This window comes from Bacillus rossius, chromosome 17 (assembly GCF_032445375.1).
Source record: "Bacillus rossius redtenbacheri isolate Brsri chromosome 17, Brsri_v3, whole genome shotgun sequence".
NCBI classification, from domain to species: Eukaryota; Metazoa; Arthropoda; class Insecta; order Phasmatodea; family Bacillidae; genus Bacillus; species Bacillus rossius.
In genome coordinates, this window is record NC_086344.1 from 19027319 (window position 1) to 19047479 (window position 20161).

The window sequence follows — 20161 nt, forward strand, 5'->3', positions numbered from 1 at the left end:
GTTCGCCGCAATGGGTCTTCCAGTGCAGAACTTCTGGTTTCTGTACAACAGGCAGACAAGGCAGCCTATAAATAAGTTAGTCGTAGAGCTCCCGAAGGCCGTAAATCCAGAAAGGATTTACGACCTGAAGTCATTCGGAGGCCTCAGCATTCGTGTTGAGGACTATCGACACCCCAAAGGCCCCCTCCAATGTGGCAACTGTCAGAGGTTTGGCCACCCCGCAAAAGGCTGCAGAGCCTCCCCTGTGTGCCGATGGTGCAGCCAAGGGCACAAAACCGAGGTTTGCCCCCAGGGAGGTGACAGGACGAAGGCAAAGTGCGCGCGATGTGAAGGCCCGCATTGCGCCAATTACAGAGGCTGCATGGCCTACAAGAGGGAGAACTGGCGTCACCTCCCGCAACAGGAGCGGAAAGACAGAGAGCTGCAGTCCAAACGCGCATTGCGCGAAAACAAGCGAGCAACAGCCGCGGCTCAAGTCCGCCCGCCCCCACAACAAGCCGGCCCCTCAGGCTACTACCCCCAGCCCCCAAGGCAGCCGTGGCGAGCCCCGAGCTACCCCGCCCCCCCGCAATGGCAGAGCCCTAATCAATATTCAGTGCTGAGCGATAGGCATGAACTGGAGTATCCTGTCATGGCAAACCCACCCAGACCTAGAGGCCAGCCCCTGCCCCAGAGGCCCCCGAAGAAACACCTTTCGGGGCACAAAAACGGTAAAGGCCGGGCGCAAGGTCAAGTGATGGATCAGCCAGGTACTAAGGCGCCACCCAACTCCACCACTCCCCCCAGTGATTCCAAGAAAGTCGCGCCTGCGGGCTGATTACGAACACTATCGACGACTAGCGTTATTCTTCACGCGGTAACGAAACACGTATCGCATTTGGTGATTACGACCCACCTTGCGATATGCGTTTCGTTATTTTCCACGGTAACGCTGACCTGCGATACGAATCCATGACGTCAGAGGACAAGCAACAATTGAACAATTAATATGTTCGTCGAACAGACTATTTTGTAAGTGAATCATGAATACTTAGTGTTACTGGGAACAAAATAATCTTTTTTAATGCACTAATTTCTTGAATAAAGTCTTTAAAGCTTTTTTTACTGCCTTTTTCGTAGAAGTTTAAATCAAAAATGCAGTTAAAGATTTCGCGTCGTCATTGTGGCTAACTGCGTCTTGCCATGTAAACATAAACATCGAACGAGAAGCATGTTTAAACTTCAATAGAATGAAAATGAGGCCACTCTACAGGTTACAAAATTAAAGGAACAACTAATTACCACGAACCCGTGTCTGTTTTTATTTTACCTATTATTGATATGATATGAAGAGTGGAATTAAAAAAAATATTTAGTCAAGTTTTGTGTGCTTGTGTAAAAACATAACCTTATACTTCAAAGTTATACATATATGTGGTTGATGATATATTTAAGTGGTTATTAGCATACCTAATAAAAACTACACTTTTTAACATATTTCCAGCGGTGAGCTTTCTAGTTTATGTAATCTAATCAGTTAAAATTTTATAAATATATTTTAATACTCATGTGCTTTCGTATATTTTATATAGAAGTGTTTTGAAACAATGTTTCCAAGATATTAGTACCATTCGTAAATAAAAATAATTTTGCTAATATTTATATTATAGGTCACTCAAACATTTTTTACTCCCTTCGTACACTTGGTAAAGTTTAATTACAGTAAATTATTTAAATTTGTGGTTTTCTTGACTAGAGTGCACATGCCGCTATTAAAGAGGACACTGTGTTGAATATTTGTGTTCTCAGTTAAAATAAGCCTTAGAGTGGCACTGGTAAAGTTACTGCTGCCCAACAGAAATCATGGTGTGGTTTATTAAGAGCCACAGAGAGTTTGCAGCCAATTTTTCTTCAAATAATGAATGTGAAGCTTGCATGTATCTGTGGATTTAACTGACAAAGAGGCTTAACAAACGTTTAGGGACATTAAAAACCATTGACCATTGGCAAAATATTAGTTTTCTTTTTTTTTCTTTAGTGAATATAGCATTTTAATTTTTATGTAAGCAGCAGCCTTCAATTACAATGGAGAAGATATGGGCTACTTTTTGTATTTTCATTTTTTGAAGTCTGTTTTAAACTCTTCAGTGTATTGGGTTGCATATTCTAAGAATAAAATTAGGCCCATAATGTTTCAATTTAAAAAGATTGACATTTTAAACAGTTATTATGGAACAGTTCTTGAAAATTTTCAGTGTAAGAACAGTTTATTTTTATAATCTGAGGATATGAAAGTTCATTGCTATGTTTTTTTTAATTGCTGTTTAATTTAATCTCACCAATGACTTAAACAAGTGAAACTAAGTACTGAGTAATTAGAGTAAGTACTGAGTAAACAACTTTGTTTTCAAGATGGCATTCAAGTTGGTTAATGATCCAACATGTATGTAAATTATTAATATGCTGCAATTATTTTAAAAACTGTCTAGAAATATTCAATAATTTTAATTCTCCCCTCCCCCTTTTTTTTTCCATTAAGATAAATTAATAGATTACTTTTTCTCAGCAAGTTTAGAAATTGATGGTTTAATATGTAAAATAATATTCAGTTTGAACAATTTCTCATGTACATGCATTCCAATTATTTAATCCATTTTTTTTAATTTCAGTAATGGATCAACATGATATATGCTGCAATAAAAAGAGCAGCTTAAGCAATAGCTGCTAAGATAACAGCTGGCAATATTATCCAAGTTATATTTCTGAGCAGCCTTGACCAGTGAATTATCCAAATCTTCGGTACAGCATCATTGGGAATGATGTAGATTCTAGAAGGTGGTTTTGTCCCTCAACCTCTGGTAGACATTATATTGTGTTAGTCATGCATTTTGTTTATCCTATACTTTTCCAAATATTTATTTGAAAATAAAATATATATTTTTTTCAATACTGGTATGCTTCCAATTTTGTTTTTTGAGATTGGTGTAGTGGGTTTAAAATAAGAGTGGTGAAAATTAAGTAGTTAAGATACCTGAAAGTTGACAGAGAGAAATTGGAGGTGTGCTACATTTAAAATGAAACACAAAAAAATGACTTGCATAAACATGGAAGTGTTAATAGTTTTATTAAAAAAAATAAAAATTAAAGTTGTTCTACTCAGAAGTGTATGCAGAATTTTGTTATGAGGGAGGAAGGGGAATGGGGAGGAGGAAAGTGGTATAGAAGCACTTAGCCTGTTGGCTTTATTTTTTTTGGGTGTTGGGGGGGGGGGGGGAATATAGATTTTTCTTTTAGGAATTTGGGGGAGGCATATATTCCTCTTGCCCCTGCATATACCCCTGGTAGGTTCATTATTAAAACAAGACCTCTTACAATCCTTGTGTTTTCATAAGATAGCCAAGAAACCTAAGAGTTTTTTATGCATATTTGTTATAATGGCCATCAGTCACAATCAGTTACATATTAATTTACTGTATTAGTCTTTTATTTAAGTTAAATTTTACTTAATATAGTTAAATAAGCTGTTCAAATGCTTCATCACATATTTTAAGAAAGATATGATTTGATCTCTAAATACTAGCTCAAAAATTGCTTATTTTAATGTTCACACACATCTAAGCACAGATTTAATGGTTATTGGTTATTCTGATGATAAATAGAAAGATAAGAACAGTGAGTGATGATAAAAATTCATAAGATGCAGAGTGTTGACTGGGGAGGTGCAAGGAATGGAGCTGTACCAAACTTTATCGCAAGATGAATCATACTAAGTAAGTCAATATTTGTTCCTGAATTATCTAGCTAAATGCAATGTGTGTCATTTAATTTGTTTGTACTTGTCTCAGTCTCAATAAACATACCTACATTGATTCTAAACTTACAATAATAAAAATTAGTTCAAAATATTTTTTTTATATTCGTCCACATGAAACAATGTCTATACTGTATACAAATGGGCTCACTGGCAACAACAAGCAGTTGTACCTGCTGGAACTTGCATTGATAGTCAGCTAGTCTAATGAAATTCTTCCATGTTATATCTTGTTTACACAAAAAAAAGTAAAGAATGGTTATATACAAGCATTGTGAAATCTTTGAGTGGAAAAACCTTGATAATTCTTTTAGTCAGCATACTTTATAGAATCTGTACTTTGTTATTAGCACCTCCTTTATTATAACTCTGCCTCTATGATACCTAGTGTAACCTATACAATTCATACTGATAATGATCAATAGTACAATTTAAAAATAATAAAAAAAGATCAGTTGAGCAGCATTCAAGAAAGATAGCTGGCAGCTGATAAACAACATTCAAGAAAGACAGCTGGCAGCTGATGAGAAGCATTGGGAATATGTGCTTCTGAAATGGTAACCAGCAATTTGATTAAAAATGCATCAAAGAACTTAAAGAAAAGTTAAAAGGCATGCTAGAGGCATGTGCTAAAATTGCCAATTATGAGAAAATATTGTGTTAAGAAATAATTTTTTGTATACAAACATGGAAATGAGTGAACACTTATTTTCACAATTTCTTTAATAAATGCAACAAACTTGATAACAAAGTATTTATTAAATTGCATAGCTCGTTTCTTCATGTTTCTTCATTTTCTAAGGTTTTCCAACTGCTATGAGGGTGCAATCTAACAATTCGAAGGGATTTTGATGGTTTCTTAACAATCTTCTCTGCCTTCTCCTCCAGTTCGATATTTAGCAGAAAGGCAGCAAAGGCCATTGTGTAGAACCTGAAATATTTTCAAACATTAACTAAATTAGTGTAATATAGTTTGGTAGGCTACTAATTGTTAACAAGAGGGCCTGATTAATAAAAATAATTTTTAAGTTGATATTATTGAGCTAATATTCCTTGATGTAACGCATAACTGCATTCATTTTTCTTTAATTTCTAAAAACAATTTTAACTTTTCGACTTCTTTTCCAACAATTCTCCATGAGTGTGTTGTAATTCTTCAAGCAGTTAAACTAGAAATATGCCATTTTAATAGCTTGTTAGGTTAGGTAAATCAAAAAATTTAGACATGAGAATGATTGGTTGGCTTAAGTAAGCTACATTAAAAATACTTACTGTGTGATTTTGTGAACTGTTTCTTAAGTTATGTTACCAACAAAAATAATAGGTATAAACTGTAGTGTGGTTGGTTAGGTTAGAGTTAGCTGTGTTACAATATAGGTATAATTCTTAAAAACTGTTAAAATGAGTTCACAGTATATTTAATTTAACTACCATAACCTAATAAACTGTCTACACTACTTTCAAGTATTTATAATTAACCTAATCAAACCAGCCATTCCCACCATTAAGTTTGTTAGATGAATTAAAAATAACAAAAAAATAGTGTGGATCTGTGTGAATGGTAAGTTAAGTTAGGTTAGTTACATTAATTGTACTACAAAATATGTGTGGATGGTTGGTTAGGTGAGGTAAGCTTAATTTTCTATTAGTAAAACAATGTTACAGTATTGATAGCCTATGTTAATTATTGGAATTAATGTCTGAAAACTAATAAATAATTTTAAAAAAACATATGGACAAGTAGCTTTTCACCATATTTACCTCATTATACAATATTTAAAATGTAGCTAACCTAACCAACTGTAGACATGAATAGGTTTGCAGTATTTGAAGTGTAGCTAACCACACATAACCAACAATTTAAACAGTAAACAACTTGAAATATCTCAACAGAAATAAGTATCAAGGTTAATAATAGGAACTCAAAATTACCGTTTTCATAAACTTATTTTTATAATAAAGCCTCGCCTCCCCTACATAAAAGCTCGAAATGTTATTTAATAGAATCATCCTGTTTAAGGAGGGGAATTTATAAATAAATTATTCATCAAGTTATTTGTTTTATGATCAGCCCCACTTGTTAACAATTACCAATGTTAACACATTTAGGTAATAGAGCCAATATGTAAATGAATGAGCACAAATGAAAAATGTATTGCACAATTGAACACACAAGGAGGCCGGAAATAGCCTTCTGAAACTAAATAAAGAAATATACAATTTACTGTCTGAAGTCTACAAGCGCACAGATTAAACAAAAATGCATGTTGAGCAAATACCCGAACACTAAATATACATAAGTAGCCTATTTGAACTATTTATAGCTATGTTGAGTTGATAATGTGCGTGTAAATAATATCGCTCTTTAGGTTAGGATTAATTTGATAAGCTATGACACAGCATTTATTAATAATCTTCTTACCTACTTTGATCGTATTTAAACCACTTCATAATTATTCCACACAAACTATGCATTGAAAACAATGATTTCATGGTACAATTAATAAACAGAAATAGCACTTTAAAAATAATGTTCGCGTTTTAAATATACACACGCTAACCTAAAACAATTGTTTTCGTTTAACTTCATCGCTTTACATCGTACTCGACTATATTTAAAACAATAATGTGCGATTATAATGCCGTTTTTAGGACGGGAGGACATTATTTTTAAGAGTAATTATATCACTTACCTCACAATCGCTTCGTATCACCACTTGAAATGCCCGTGATATATAACGTAGCTCCGGTGCGATAAATATCACTTGAAAAGTGTGCTCGTAATCAAAGTTTGCGATATATACCGCCACAACGTCATCAATATTCGAAGTTTAACGAAACACGATGTGTTCGTAATCACGTTGCTGGTTCCTGCGATATTCTTCGCAAACCTTCGTTATTTATCGCAACTTATAACAAGCCAGCCCGTTGCAGACTGACTCACCAACAGTAATGCCAACTGCTTCACCGCAGCTAAATCCCGCGGAGAAGCCAGCGATGGACGCGAGCGACTTTCTGAAGCTCGTAGGCCAATCGGATGCCATTACACAGGACCCTAACCTGGCACACGTCCTGGAACCAATGTGCATTTTAATGGCTATTTGGTGTAATCCGTCCAAGTCAATAGAGGACAAAATAAAAGCCACCACGGGCTTCGTGACAGCATTAGCGGCCAGCTTTAATGCTGCACACCCTTAATTTAGGTTCTGCCATTAATACTACCCCCGTAGACAGTAGATTAAGTACCATCCTTTACTGGAATGCGCGAGGAATTAGAAATAAAATAATCGAATTTACCGATCATTTAATTAAACATAATATTAGAATCGCGGCGATAAACGAAACACACTTAATTCCAACAGATCGTCTAACTATCTTAAATTACACTATTTATAGGCGCGACCGCGATACCAGAAGTGGAGGGGTTGCCCTACTAATCCACAGAAGTATACAACATAGTGAATTTCATTTACCTGAATTTAATAAATTAGAAGCTGTGGCAATTACTTTTAAAGTCAATAAACAACAAATTGTGCTTATTTCGATGTATGCACCACCGGGCAGGTCACTAACTGAAAACGAGCTGGACATCTTATATGGCTCAGCTCCCACATTCCTAGCAGTCGGCAATATTAATGCCAAACATAAAGACTGGAACTGTCGGAGCAATACAGCCAATGGCCTACTGCTGCAAAGACACGAGTCTAACAAAAATTATCAAGTACATGCTCCCTCAGAGCCCACTCACGATAGCGGAGTACTAAGGCACAACCCCGATATTTTAGATATTGCATTAAATAAGAGAGTTCAAACGGGATTCGAACTCAGAGTCTTTCACGAAATGTCGTCTGACCACTTTCCAGTACATCTACTATTCGATGACGTGGACACTGACATCAGTCCTCCGAGAAAAATTAAAGACTACAAGAAAGCTGACTGGAGAGGCTTTCAGACGTATTTAGTCGATAATTTGCCTGCAGCCGATGCTGCCAACTTCAAAACAAAAGATAACATCGAATCAGCAGTCACTGAACTTACAGTTAAAATTCAAACTGCAATTAACTCGTGCATCCCAGAAAAGGTGGTTAGATTTAAGCAAGATGAACTGCCGGTGTATATTAGGGATTTAATTTCTCAGAAAAATAGATTAAGGCGCGAATATACTCGACGTAGGCAGCGCGACATTAAAGCGAGAATTAATGAATTACAGAAAATAATTACCGATGAAATAACTCTATGGAGGAGCAGCCAATGGGAGACGAAAGTCTCTCAGCTACAGGTGCAAGATGGTAGCACCTGGAGTATGACAAAGCGATTCCTTCATAAGATAGATAAAATACCTCCGCTACAAACACGCACTGGGTTCGCTTTTACACCGACAGACAAAGCACAAGCCTTCGCGAATACCCTTGAATTAGCCTTTCAACTTAATATCGAATCCTGTGACCCGCAATTTAATGCCAGAATATACAGAGACCTTACAATTAAACTTAATCAGCCTTTAACCTCAAAACCTTACTTAACTCAATCTCAGGAAGTTAAACAGGCTATCAGGCGTATGAAACCACGTAAGGCACCGGGAAACGATGGCATTCAGGCAGTAGTCCTTAAGAAACTGTCCGATGAAATTTTGGAATACCTAGCTCAATTAATAAATGGAATACTTAAACTACAGTATTTTCCATCGCAGTGGAAAGAAGCGAATGTGATAGTTTTTCATAAATCCGGAAAAGATAACACACTGCCCCAAAATTATAGGCCCATTAGTCTGCTGAGTACATTGTCAAAAGTAGCTGAATGCATAATTCTACAGCGACTAAATACTCACATTAAAGAAAATGACGTACTGCCGGACGAACAATTTGGTTTTCGCAGCGCGCATTCAACAACGCATCAACTGGTCCGTATGACAGAACAAATAATAACTGCGTTCAATCAGAATAGCTATAATCTCGCAGCGTTTTTGGACATAGAAAAAGCCTTTGATAGAGTACTTCATGAAGGCTTAATTTATAAATTATATAAAACTGGCTTCCCCGATTGTTATATTAAATTACTGGCCTTGTATTTAGAAAATAGATCGTTTAGAGTCACGACAGAAGGAGCACAGTCCGATTTAAAAATAATTAAAGCAGGAGTCCCACAAGGCAGCATCTTGGGGCCGGTTTTATTCAATATTTATATCCACGATATGCCTAAGCCCGCACACCGATCAGTTCAGTTTGGCTGCTACGCGGACGATACGGTATTGTTTAGCAGATCTAGTATTCTAGAACTCGCAGCAGACAGATTACAAACCGCGTTAAATTCAATAGAACAGTGGTGCACAAAATGGCGAATTAAGGTAAACCCTACTAAATCAGAAGCTATAGTTTTTACGCGAAAACATCTCCCGCCACTTGAAGATAGACCACGACTAACACTTTTCAATGAGCAAATTCCTCACAAAAATGTGGTTAAATATTTAGGCGTACACATGGATAGGAAACTACTATGGCGCGATCACATAGAGGCGAAAAGAAAAACAGCTTTCACTAGGCTCATGACCCTCTACCCCGTCATGAGCAGACGTTTAGGTAGCTCTGTTAAAAACGGAATAATAATTTATAACGCACTAATAAAACCAATAATCACGTATGCAGCGCCGGTGTGGGCAACAGCAGCGGAATCTCACTTAATCAAGCTACAGAGAATTCAGAATAAGAGTATTCGTATTGCGACAGATGCGCCTGTGTATTGCCCCGTAAGGGCTATGCACAGAGAGCTCAAACTCGAACTTTTAAAACATTATTATTTCCGAACTGCGCAAAAATTCTATGATAAATGTGCCATAAGCAGAAACCCATATATTTCATCACTGGGCGAACAAGATCCAGAGTTGCATGGAAAATATAAAATGCCAAATTCAATCTTGGCTCACAGACCTCCGTAGTGTGCTGTGGCTGGCTGAGCGATCGGCCAATCAGTCTCCCGCGAGTTGAAACTTAAATTATAGACATTAACGAATAATTTGCTTATTCAAAATGGTCCGAAGCACGCAGGTGTAGGTTCGGCTCCCGGGAGTTCACTGCCTGTTGTGTTAGGGCTGACTCCCTATGTACGATGGGCATGGCCCGCCTGGCAGGCTTCACCTCCAGTGCCGGTTGTGTTTCTGAAAGACATGGGATTTTGAATTACAAGCTTGCAACAATGCCAGAATGCGAATAGGTCTTGACTTAATTCACCTGTAACTTTATACACCGACAGTTCCTCTATATTTAACTAGTAGTATAGTAGTAGATATTAGAGATTTGTAAATTAGTAATAAGTCCTAGATACTAAGTAATAGTCATCAAAAATATATATTTCTAAAATAATAATAAAAAATCTAAAAAAAAAAAATAAAAAAAAATATATATATTTTTAGTTCTTATTTTAGTTTTATCTTAAGCACTGCACGTCCATCCCTGAGTTGGGTGTTTGCATATTTCGTAACGAAATGCCTAGTTTGTAAGTCATTTATCTTTTTTCTGTTTTAGTTTCTTAGTTTTTTTAGGTGCTGACTGGCGGCGAAGTGAGTGGTCAGTGCAACCACTCACCACCAGGGGCGCTTGCGTCCCTGGTCACTAAATCCAGTCCTGGATAAAAAGCAAAGCGGACTACGAGTCCAAGTTCCCAACCCCCGCATGGTAGACTCTTTTCTACTCTGTCCAACACTTCATCCAGACCATCCTCTGTCTCCTGTAAACTCCTACACGTAATGCATGCCAATTTGCATCCCGCATGAATGTGCCCAGGGTTTTCCCTGTGTCTATGCAGGTTTTACCTGGGCCCAACCTATCTCTAGTTATAGTCTAGATTTAAGAGTGAGGGGAGTTAGTCATGGCGCCAATCGCTGCCATGGCTGGCCAATCCCCTCCTAGCACATGATGCATGCGACCCTCTCCTTGCATGGCTAATCCCAGCATGACTAGGCGTATAGGCTTCGGCCTGAGACGCACCTAGGTCCCTCCCTAACCCGGACCCCTCCAAAATACACTTAGTTTTAGTTAGGTTAGGAAAAAAAAAAAAAAAAATTGCGCGCCCCTGTGCTGCGGGTGGTATCCATCAGAAGGGCAGGGGCGCTGTCTGGTAGTCGTATAGTTACGCAGTGCGAATCTGCGTAACACAATAATAGCACAAAAATTTAACTCAACATGCACACTTTACGATATTAGGTAAGTATTTACAAGCTATTTCATACTTTGTATTATACACTAATGTAAGATCTGTATAAAATAAAACAATTACACAAGAAAATTGAAATGTTTACTTGCCAATATATATTTTCCCATAATATATGATATTTAAATTGTTAGGTGAGGTGTGAGCAGGTATCTCGCAAATCACACAAAACATCCTTGATAAAATTCTTGAAATGGTTGTCACTTAAGCATCCTTCACAACGTCAAGGAATCGATACAAATCAGGAAGTCATGGTAGTTACTGAGTAGCAGAAACTAAGCTGTAATACCAACTCGCCTACGACTGCAAATGAAAATTAAATATTTTACCCAAAATGTATGTGGCAGCTGAGTTTACAGCTATGTCGGCGTACACCTACATTGTTGATGTCCTTTTCTCCTCTGCACAAGTGAAAATTATATCAAATATGTGAAAGTACAATTGCAATGGTTTCGTAAATATGTAATGAGTGTAGGTGTATTTCTTTATTTGTGGTTGAAATTATTACACACTAATCATTACATTCAGGGGTGCAAATATGTAGGATTTTCATGGGGGCCCATGGAAATTCCCAGGGGGAACCCGATAGGTTTTACGATGTGAGTTTTAAGGGTGTTAGGCCCCAAATTATTTGAAGCATATTATTTTGTCTTTTTGTTGGCCTCATACATACGAATTTCTTTGTAACACCGATTTTCACTACAACTAACCAAGGGCGCCCATACTCATGGGCAGGGTGGTGCCGTGCCCCCCCCCCCCCCCCCCCAATTGCGTTTAAGCAAAAAGAACAAATGTATGGGTTTTCGAGAAATTTTGAGCAATTTTTGGCACTTTCTGTCAATTTTTGAAGGTCTGGCCCCCGCACCCCCCCCCCCCCCTAAACGAACTATCATATGGTCTGCCCCCCTCCTCCAAACTGCCATATGGGCGCCATTGTAACAAACAGTTACAGCTGGCACTCGAAGTTAAAATATATGGCATTTCTTGTAGCCGATCAATGTAATTGTTTTTTTAATTTTTTGGTAATTTACTAGTAGATATGCAAATTATTGAGTGATGTATCTTAACATTTCTAAAAATAATATGTTATTCGTTTACTTGAGCCAGATGTAAAAAATTAAGTTTTTCGTAGAATGTGTTGTTAAAAATATAACAATACAATTACGAAATACCTATCTGAATATACTTTCATCTAAAATAACGAAAAATGTGTTTTTCACTGCATCATCGTTGTGAGTTTCTAGGGAAGAAATGTATCCCCTGGAATTCCAAAATATATTGAATGCGACCCGCCACTCTAGTGGCGCCGCACTGTCCGGCTCTTCTTTCCCTCTTCTCGGAAAGAGCAGGCGGACTTTGCTCGGCGTTGCCAAGTACCTTTCCCGTCTGTGATAATCCTCTCTACCTGCTTCTAGGCCAGAGGGCTTTCTTCTTTGCCCCACGGAAGTTTAAACGATTTGTCAGGTGTGGGGAAATTGCCGCGTCCCAGACCACAGTATCATTGCACAAAACTGAGGCTATACCAAAATTTCGTGATTATAATCATCAACACTGCTTTCACAATTCCAGATTATAAACTAAAGTGCATTTGATAAGTAAAAATGCAACACAGAAGTGCAATAAAGCTTGGCCTCTCATATAGTTTAAAAGGCGTGACGTTCATCTGAATCACAATCGAACAAGAACATTTTTGACGTGTTATTTTCACGGAAATCTAATAATGTTGCTTTGTTTATCCGTTTATCAAGGATATGTGAAATAGGACACAATGAAATTACTCACTGTAAATGCGTCACCAGTTGAGGAGAAAATAGTTTGTATTTTATAAGAAATAATAAATAAATTGAAAATCTTACAGTCCATCGTTCAATCGTATTTACGCGACATTTAATTACAACAATACAGTATTGTTCGCTGTTATACAAGCGGCTATAATTTTTAGGTAGATTTCAAATAAATACTACCATTGCAGCATTGCGGGAAATTTTCGTATAGTTTTTCGTTTCCGTTTCATGGCCCATAGGCCTAAACCTAAAATCCATCGTCAACTGAAAAGGTTATAGATATATACATATATACATTTATATTTATATACTTTTGTGGACACAGAAACTGCCACAATTTTTCACCAATCATTTCTAAACTGATATATATATATATATATATATATATATATATATATATATATATATATATATATATATATATATATTCTAAAAGTGGAGAATAAATGGGAATTATTTTTAAAAAACACAGAACAATTGCTGTTACTCACACAGTATGAGAAAAATCACACCTGTTTGAACGTATTAATATTTGTAGAAGTAATAAAATAAATTTTTGTCTTAGCTATTTTTTATAAGACCAACCATAACTGCAGGGGGTTAAAAAAAACAAGGGTTTGAGTACAAAAAAATCAAAGCTCCCATTGTAGGCACAACTTTGGATCCGTGAGAATTTCGCATTAATCTTATAACTTTTATCTAAAACTTTTGTTAAAACATTTTTTATTATACTGTTTATGAAAGAGTTAAAAATAAAGTTCGGGGTAATTTATATAAAGTAATCATAACTCCCTCAGTACGAACACTATTGAATATGTTCAATATTTTTTAATTGCAATTTTTATCAAAAATGTTTATCTGAAAGGAGTCTTATGAGACGAACCACTTATTTCGATTAGACGAACTGTATCTGAAAGCTTAAATATATATATATAAAAATAGGTGAATGATATAAAAAATTCCCAACTCCCTTTCAAAACCATTAAAAAATTTTTGTGAACCTTTTTAATTTTTATTCGAAACTTTTTTCTAAATCGGTATTTTATGAGATGAGCTAATATTGGAAGGGGTTGGAAAAACGATAGTTTGAGGACGAAAAATGTCATAGCTCACATTGTACGCACAACATCGAATACGTACGAATTTTGTACGAATCTTATAATTTTAATCTTAAACTTTTTTGATCTAGTGAATTCGTTTGGACATACGCCATTGCAGTTTGTACTGTTATAATGGAAATAATTACGAAACTAAATAAAAATAAATCTAAAAATATGAAGACAGAAATTTAATTTCCACAGAAAACAAGACTGAATCAGTTTTAGCCGAACAAAAGAAACCAGCGAGGACAATTAACATGCATTATGGACAACACAACGATGACAGCACAGAAAAAAATATTTAAGATTTAAAAAACGAGACAGCACAAGAATTCCACGGAAAGAACTTAGTCAGGAAAAATAATGCAACAACACAGGCAAACACAGTGGGCTAGAAACGACGGGACGGATTGATTTTGGTAGTTATTTTTTGACCTCTAAATATTTGTGAAGTGTCACATTCTGTGTATTTTGTGGTGGTTAATTAGAAATTGTGTTAATTTAAAATTGTGTGTTAAGGTTTAGCTGAACATATTTGAAACCCCTACTTACTATCTTCTTTTTCTTGTTTCGTATCATTCTTCTCAAGGCGAAACTTACGCACTTGACGTACTTACTCGTGTCCATGCACTATCACGGAGAAATGTGAAAATATTACAAACTTCAAAATGCTTTATTATTACTCTTGTTCACATAGAGAAAATATAAAGGAAACCATTAAAATGTTATAATTTTGATAAGACATTAATGCATTAAATTTGTGCTTTTCCGCTCTTATTGCCAACTCGACCGGATGTTTACTAAGTTTAAATTATATACATTTATGGGCAGCGTATTTTAAAGGTATTTGAAGGTATTTATAGGTACTTAAAAGTTAATATAAATGGTCTGCCATCACAAAAAACATTACTTGTAACTAATTTTTAAAGTTATTTCAAGCCAATAATTTTAGCATACAACAACTTTAAGCTGTACAATTATGTACAGAAAACTCTAAAACATATTTTATTTTAAAAATACAGTAATGTATTTTTTATAATTAAAAACCCTTTTCAAGAACCATGTCACCGATAAAACATTTTACCAGCTTGTTTGATTGAAATACTAATTGTGTCGGTAATGTATTTTGTGAGATAACATTCATTAATTATCTTTAAAAATTCAATTTCAATCTTTACCTAAATATATTGTGCCGAATCAGTGCTACTTTAGGCACGATTTTTTTTATTTTCTTAGTTTTACAAAATTTTAAATTTTTTTATAACTTCAATTTTCCTCCTTCGCCCGCTGCTTTCGCCCCCATCCAAACTTGTTCGGTCGAGTGTACCGGCAGGTTAGCTTGTTGAGCAGTATAGTGCTCTCACCGCCGTTTCCCACCAAATTTGCTGGGTCTAGCCGACTACAGGGCTATCATCAGCAACGGTATCCACTGGCCGTCGCGTCTCGTCACGAGTTTAGCGCTACGCGTGACGAAAGTAGCCGCCCTAAGCTTCCCATGGTCACCTCCACCCCTTCTCGGAGGTGTGCTGAAGTTTGCGGTCTCTAACATGTTTTGGTGTCCTTTTTTCAAGCTCCGCCGCACGTCCCGACGCCTGGCCGGCGAAGTCTCCCAGGGCAGGTCATTCACCAGACATACCCCCCACCCCTCCCTGCTCCACAGCGGTCATCGGCCAGCCGCGCCAGTGACCAATCTCAAGGCCAAAATCCCCCCCCCCCCCACTAGCAAAATGGCGGCCACCAAGTGCCGCGATGGTCTCTGAGAGACTCCGATCTGCATGCCCACGCCATCTAGCGGCGAAAGGACGAACCAGCTATCCCCTATCCCCACCAGGAGAAACAGTCGACCTCACACTTAGTCGATAGGTCGCCAGAGCCCTTTTTTTTCTTTCGGAGCCCTTCGGAGCACTTCGGGTTTCCCGATCCCCTCCTCCAGAGGAACAGACGACCGAACTAAAGTTTAAGTTAGCGTCCCGGCGCCATTTTCAGGGATTTTGAGGGCAGCTCTCGTCCAGCGCGCATCTTTGCAACAGGTCGCAGTAACGACCAGCAGCTATCGTGATCCGCTTTCGGCAATAATGTAGTTGCTTCTGAGCCAGGCCATGTCGCCTAGATTTTTTTTAGTTTTTCTTAGTAGCTGCCCAAATAGCTAAGTTTAACTTTAGTTTTTTTTTGGGTTTTCGCCATAACTATTTCTTCTATGGCTACCGCGAGCTCCCGTGCCGCGCATCCCCGGATCACCCCCAGGGACAGCCACTATCTACTTCACCCTGCCAGCTAAGGTAAGCTGCACTTCGTCCCACACAAACCTGTTAGGTTGCCTTTTTTTTGGGCTTAACTTCGCCCGTCATAAACTGCCTGCTAACCAAGCTAATCCAGGTGGATTATTGGTTACAGGCAGGGTTCCAGAATCCCAGAGGGTTCCAGAATCCCAGAGTACTTCAAGGACCCCAGACCAGTTCAAGATGGCGGCCCAGTTCCGGCGCCACATTTTGCACCTCAACATGTAACTCGTGAGCCTCTATAATGGAGTCTCCCTCCATCTTTCGGCACCCCTCAAAAAGAAGTGAAGAACAGTTTATAACTCCGCCAGTTTTAGGACGTTTTCCATATTATTATAAAATATTGTATTTTAAACACATATATTTGTTTTATGAGCCTGCGAGCTCAATGTTCCTAAACAGTTGAACTTAGCATAGTATGAAATGGTGTTCCCCCCCCCCGGCCCCTCTTTCTCCTTTTTTTATTCGTTAGTTACTCAATGTAATGTATCAAAAATAAGAATCTGACATTGTTAGCAGTTTTGTTTGTAATGGCTGTAATGCCGCAAGATATTTTCTAATGTAAGAAACCTATCAATGAAAAGATACTAAACTACTAATCAACAGTAAAAGCCTCTAATGAAACCAAACCATACGAGTGTTTTCATTTGCTGCTACTTGAAACCACAATCCACGTAACCTTTCCTACTGTCAGGGAGGTTAATTTTAAATTGTGTTTGTAAGTGGGGCTGTGCCCCTCTGGCAAGTTCTTTTAGATAATTAGCCTGACGCTTCCACCGGACATTTATTATCAATAATTATGGTTTTGTTTTGAGCACAGCACCACGGTTACAAATTGGTAGCAGAGCATGGTTACGGTTACAATGTGGTAGCAGTTTGTGTGATATGGTTACTCTTAAATTGTTAACTCTATTTTGGTTTGATTTATGAGAATGCTTTAAATTTATTTGGTATAAATATTTTTTTTGTTTGTCACTAAGATTTTCGTTATATAGTATTATTGTAAGTCCTAAAACTGGCACCCAATCTGATTCACCCAAAGTGAGTTAAATTAAAATTCTCTCGTATTTTACGTCCCGCTGTGACTGTGTTTGCGCGCGGTGAGACACCGCGCGGCCTCCTCCCGTCGGCGCTACGTCCGTGGGGGCAGCATGCTTTATCAGCGCGCGTGTCATTCTCCCTGTCACCACTTCACCCCTCCCCTCCACGCCTCACCGGCTGGTGGAGACAAGGTCATGCCGTTGACCCGTGTCCGGCAGCGTAACAATGCGTTGCAATCTAGTTTGTTACTCGCGGCCGACAGTGCCCTGAGTTTTTCTAAATTCCTCCCTTTATCTGTGTTTTTTTTTATAACACATCCGCCTGCAAACCAGGCAATCTTTGTGAAAAACAGATAATAGAAGTCCTTTCGGACATCGTGGTATTTTTTGTTTTGTCTCTCGGCGCCTTGCGCGCGCCAACATGTTATCTCTTCACCACATGGCAGGGCCGCCAACCGCGCGGAACTCTTCTCTACTCCACCCACGTAACACTTATTTTGTAAACAAACTACCCATGCTTTGTATGTCCTAATAATAATATAATTTTTATGTCACAAATCAAGCACTATAAATAATCTATACTGCATTAATATAGCAGCAAAGTATTTTCTTAATCTAGGGAACGTAAATTATAACATAATATATTTATATAACTGATAATAACATTAAAAATACAAATAATATGATAATATAAAAATTTTGTTTTAGCTAATGTTAAGAACCTTCCATTGTTTACTATTTCTAAGTATCTTAAAATTAACGATTAAGTATTTTAATATTACATAAAATAAATGTATAAAGGGTCCATTCATTACGTAATATAAAATAAGAATATGCTCATAAGTAATTTAAACAAGTACTCTAACCCTATTGCATCGTTCACCAGCAACGTGAATATACGTCGACGTACCATTTCATTGTGTCACCATACACACCCATGTGCCTAGCTTTTGTTTAGATTTATTTCGTGATCACCCAAAGAGAGGTGCAATCACTCATGCCTTTAAGGAAAGGGCCTGAATTAAATTGTTTATATACACGGGTTGAATCCCCAATACCTTTTACGCTAGCCATGAGGTGAGGAATTTATTGTAAGATAGAGTACTATACTTTTTTAACGTCGAGTCTTCTATAAGCTATTTGCCAATCAATCTAAGACGGCTAAGTAAAGGATAAATAATATTTTTGTAATTATGAATTTTGAGTAAACAATTTATTAACTTTTATATTTTTTTTGGATCGGTGTTAATTTCCTTTATAAGGTGGTGTACAGCTATGTATTTAAAACATCTAAATTTTTTTTCATTATCCATTTTTCATCCAAATTTGTTGATCTTGCGGGTTTCGAACCCGAACTAACTCAGGGGTGAAATTCCCTCGTAGGTCTCTCTGCTTCAGCCTGATGGTCTGATCAACCGTCAGAGCTTGAACATATTGAGCCTATGTGAGTTAATAAATGTAGGTATCCGGGACCGAGGTGTACTTCGCTTTTTAAGCAAGTATTAAATTCATCCATTTCGTCTGATCCATCGTCAGATTGTGCAGAGCTATGACTCAATGCCTTCGACTTCTTATGGACAGCGAAACAATTATGTACAGGGGTTATATTCCCAATTTAGTTTTGTAAGTTACGGGTCACCATACCCATATACAGGGGTTCCAATCCCCATATATCACTGAGTGCTCAAGGACGCATTTCCCTTGTTTTGGCCTCAGTGCTTTTCGGCCTCCCTCATAGCGCCCATTTTGTGTTCCTACACGATATCCAAAATCTGAGATAAACGGGATGAATTTCATTTCATTAATATAACAACGGCATAAATAGTTGTAAGCATACAGGTAATTTAAATTTAAGCTCTGAATTTAATATTTTTTTATTTATTAAATGATTTTAAGGATTTATTTTTAAATAATTCAACCAAGTTTAAATGGACCCTATTTAATTATAAACCTTGTGTTTGACTCATAAAGTGTTACAGTCAAAGGACATGGAATTAATTCTGTTTTATTACAAGTAGTAGGGCAACAGGCATCCTTTTTTGCTCATTAATAATAATAAAATCAATCATATTAAAATACGTATTCCCCCTAAATTAAGCAGCTACGAGGTAACTAGTCTCATTTTAATATTTATGGTAATCACCGAGAAGGGTGAAATACTTTCAACCCCCAACGAAAGGTCCACTTAATTAATTTGGGTATGTTTGAGCATCCCGTTTCTAGGCTAGCACAAGCTAGGTAATTTAAGATATTTTAATTTTTAATTTTTACATACGTAAGTTCAGTCTTTAACAAGCTATTTGACGTAAATAGTTTTAATTTTTTTTTTGCTCAGAAATACCTCTCTGATATTTTTTTAATCTTCATGAATCTTGTTCCACGATTTCATATATTTAATTTCTGATTACGTTCCTTTTTTTAATAACCATAATTCGTAAAGTAAGCAAGAATAATGTTTGTAGTGTTTTTTTTTTTACTGATGTTGCGTTAATACTTGTACATGTTTATTTCTTTATTTTCCCTTGCACGTAAATGTGATGTACAGTGACGTACATAGAGTCTGAGCACTGAAGCTGTCACATCTAGCCATTTTTCTTTTTCTTTTGCATTCCACCCCAAAGTTGTATTTCTTTTACATCGTTATCGATGAGATTGTTTATTTAAGTAAAAGCTACGTGACTTCCAGACGGCAAACTGGTTTCTTTTATGTGTTTTTCTAAAATAGGAGCTAGGTCAAGCTAGCCAACGAGCGGCGCAAAAGTTAGGGTCCTCTGAGCCAACGAGCCATGACCAAGGTCCTCTGAGTGAAAAATCTCATGACCATTTTCGAGTGTTCTTTGGGTTACATTCCCACCACTCATTTTTGGACGGCCTATGTTCAAACCCCCTCTCAGGCAGTGCGAAGCCAATCAGCAGTCATGGAAGATCTAACCGCTCCATTATAATTTATCCCTTTTTGATTTAT

The 20161-nt window shown here is 37.1% G+C and overlaps 3 long non-coding RNA genes across 3 annotated transcripts; 2 read left to right on the forward strand and 1 right to left on the reverse strand.

Moving 5' to 3' along the window:
* Positions 1-224: 224 nt before the first annotated feature.
* Positions 225-2926, forward strand: LOC134540689 (uncharacterized). Its single transcript, XR_010076489.1, has 2 exons — positions 225-1011; positions 2649-2926. It is a non-coding gene; the product is annotated as an uncharacterized LOC134540689 (long non-coding RNA).
* A 1569-nt stretch (positions 2927-4495) lies between these two features.
* On the reverse strand, positions 4496-8361 carry LOC134540688 (uncharacterized). The gene is made up of 2 exons (XR_010076488.1): positions 6484-8361; positions 4496-4721 (listed from the first exon to the last, which is right to left on the reverse strand). It is a non-coding gene; the product is annotated as an uncharacterized LOC134540688 (long non-coding RNA).
* A 7255-nt stretch (positions 8362-15616) lies between these two features.
* Positions 15617-16785, forward strand: LOC134540788 (uncharacterized). The gene is made up of 2 exons (XR_010076513.1): positions 15617-16156; positions 16272-16785. It is a non-coding gene; the product is annotated as an uncharacterized LOC134540788 (long non-coding RNA).
* Positions 16786-20161: the final 3376 nt, after the last annotated feature.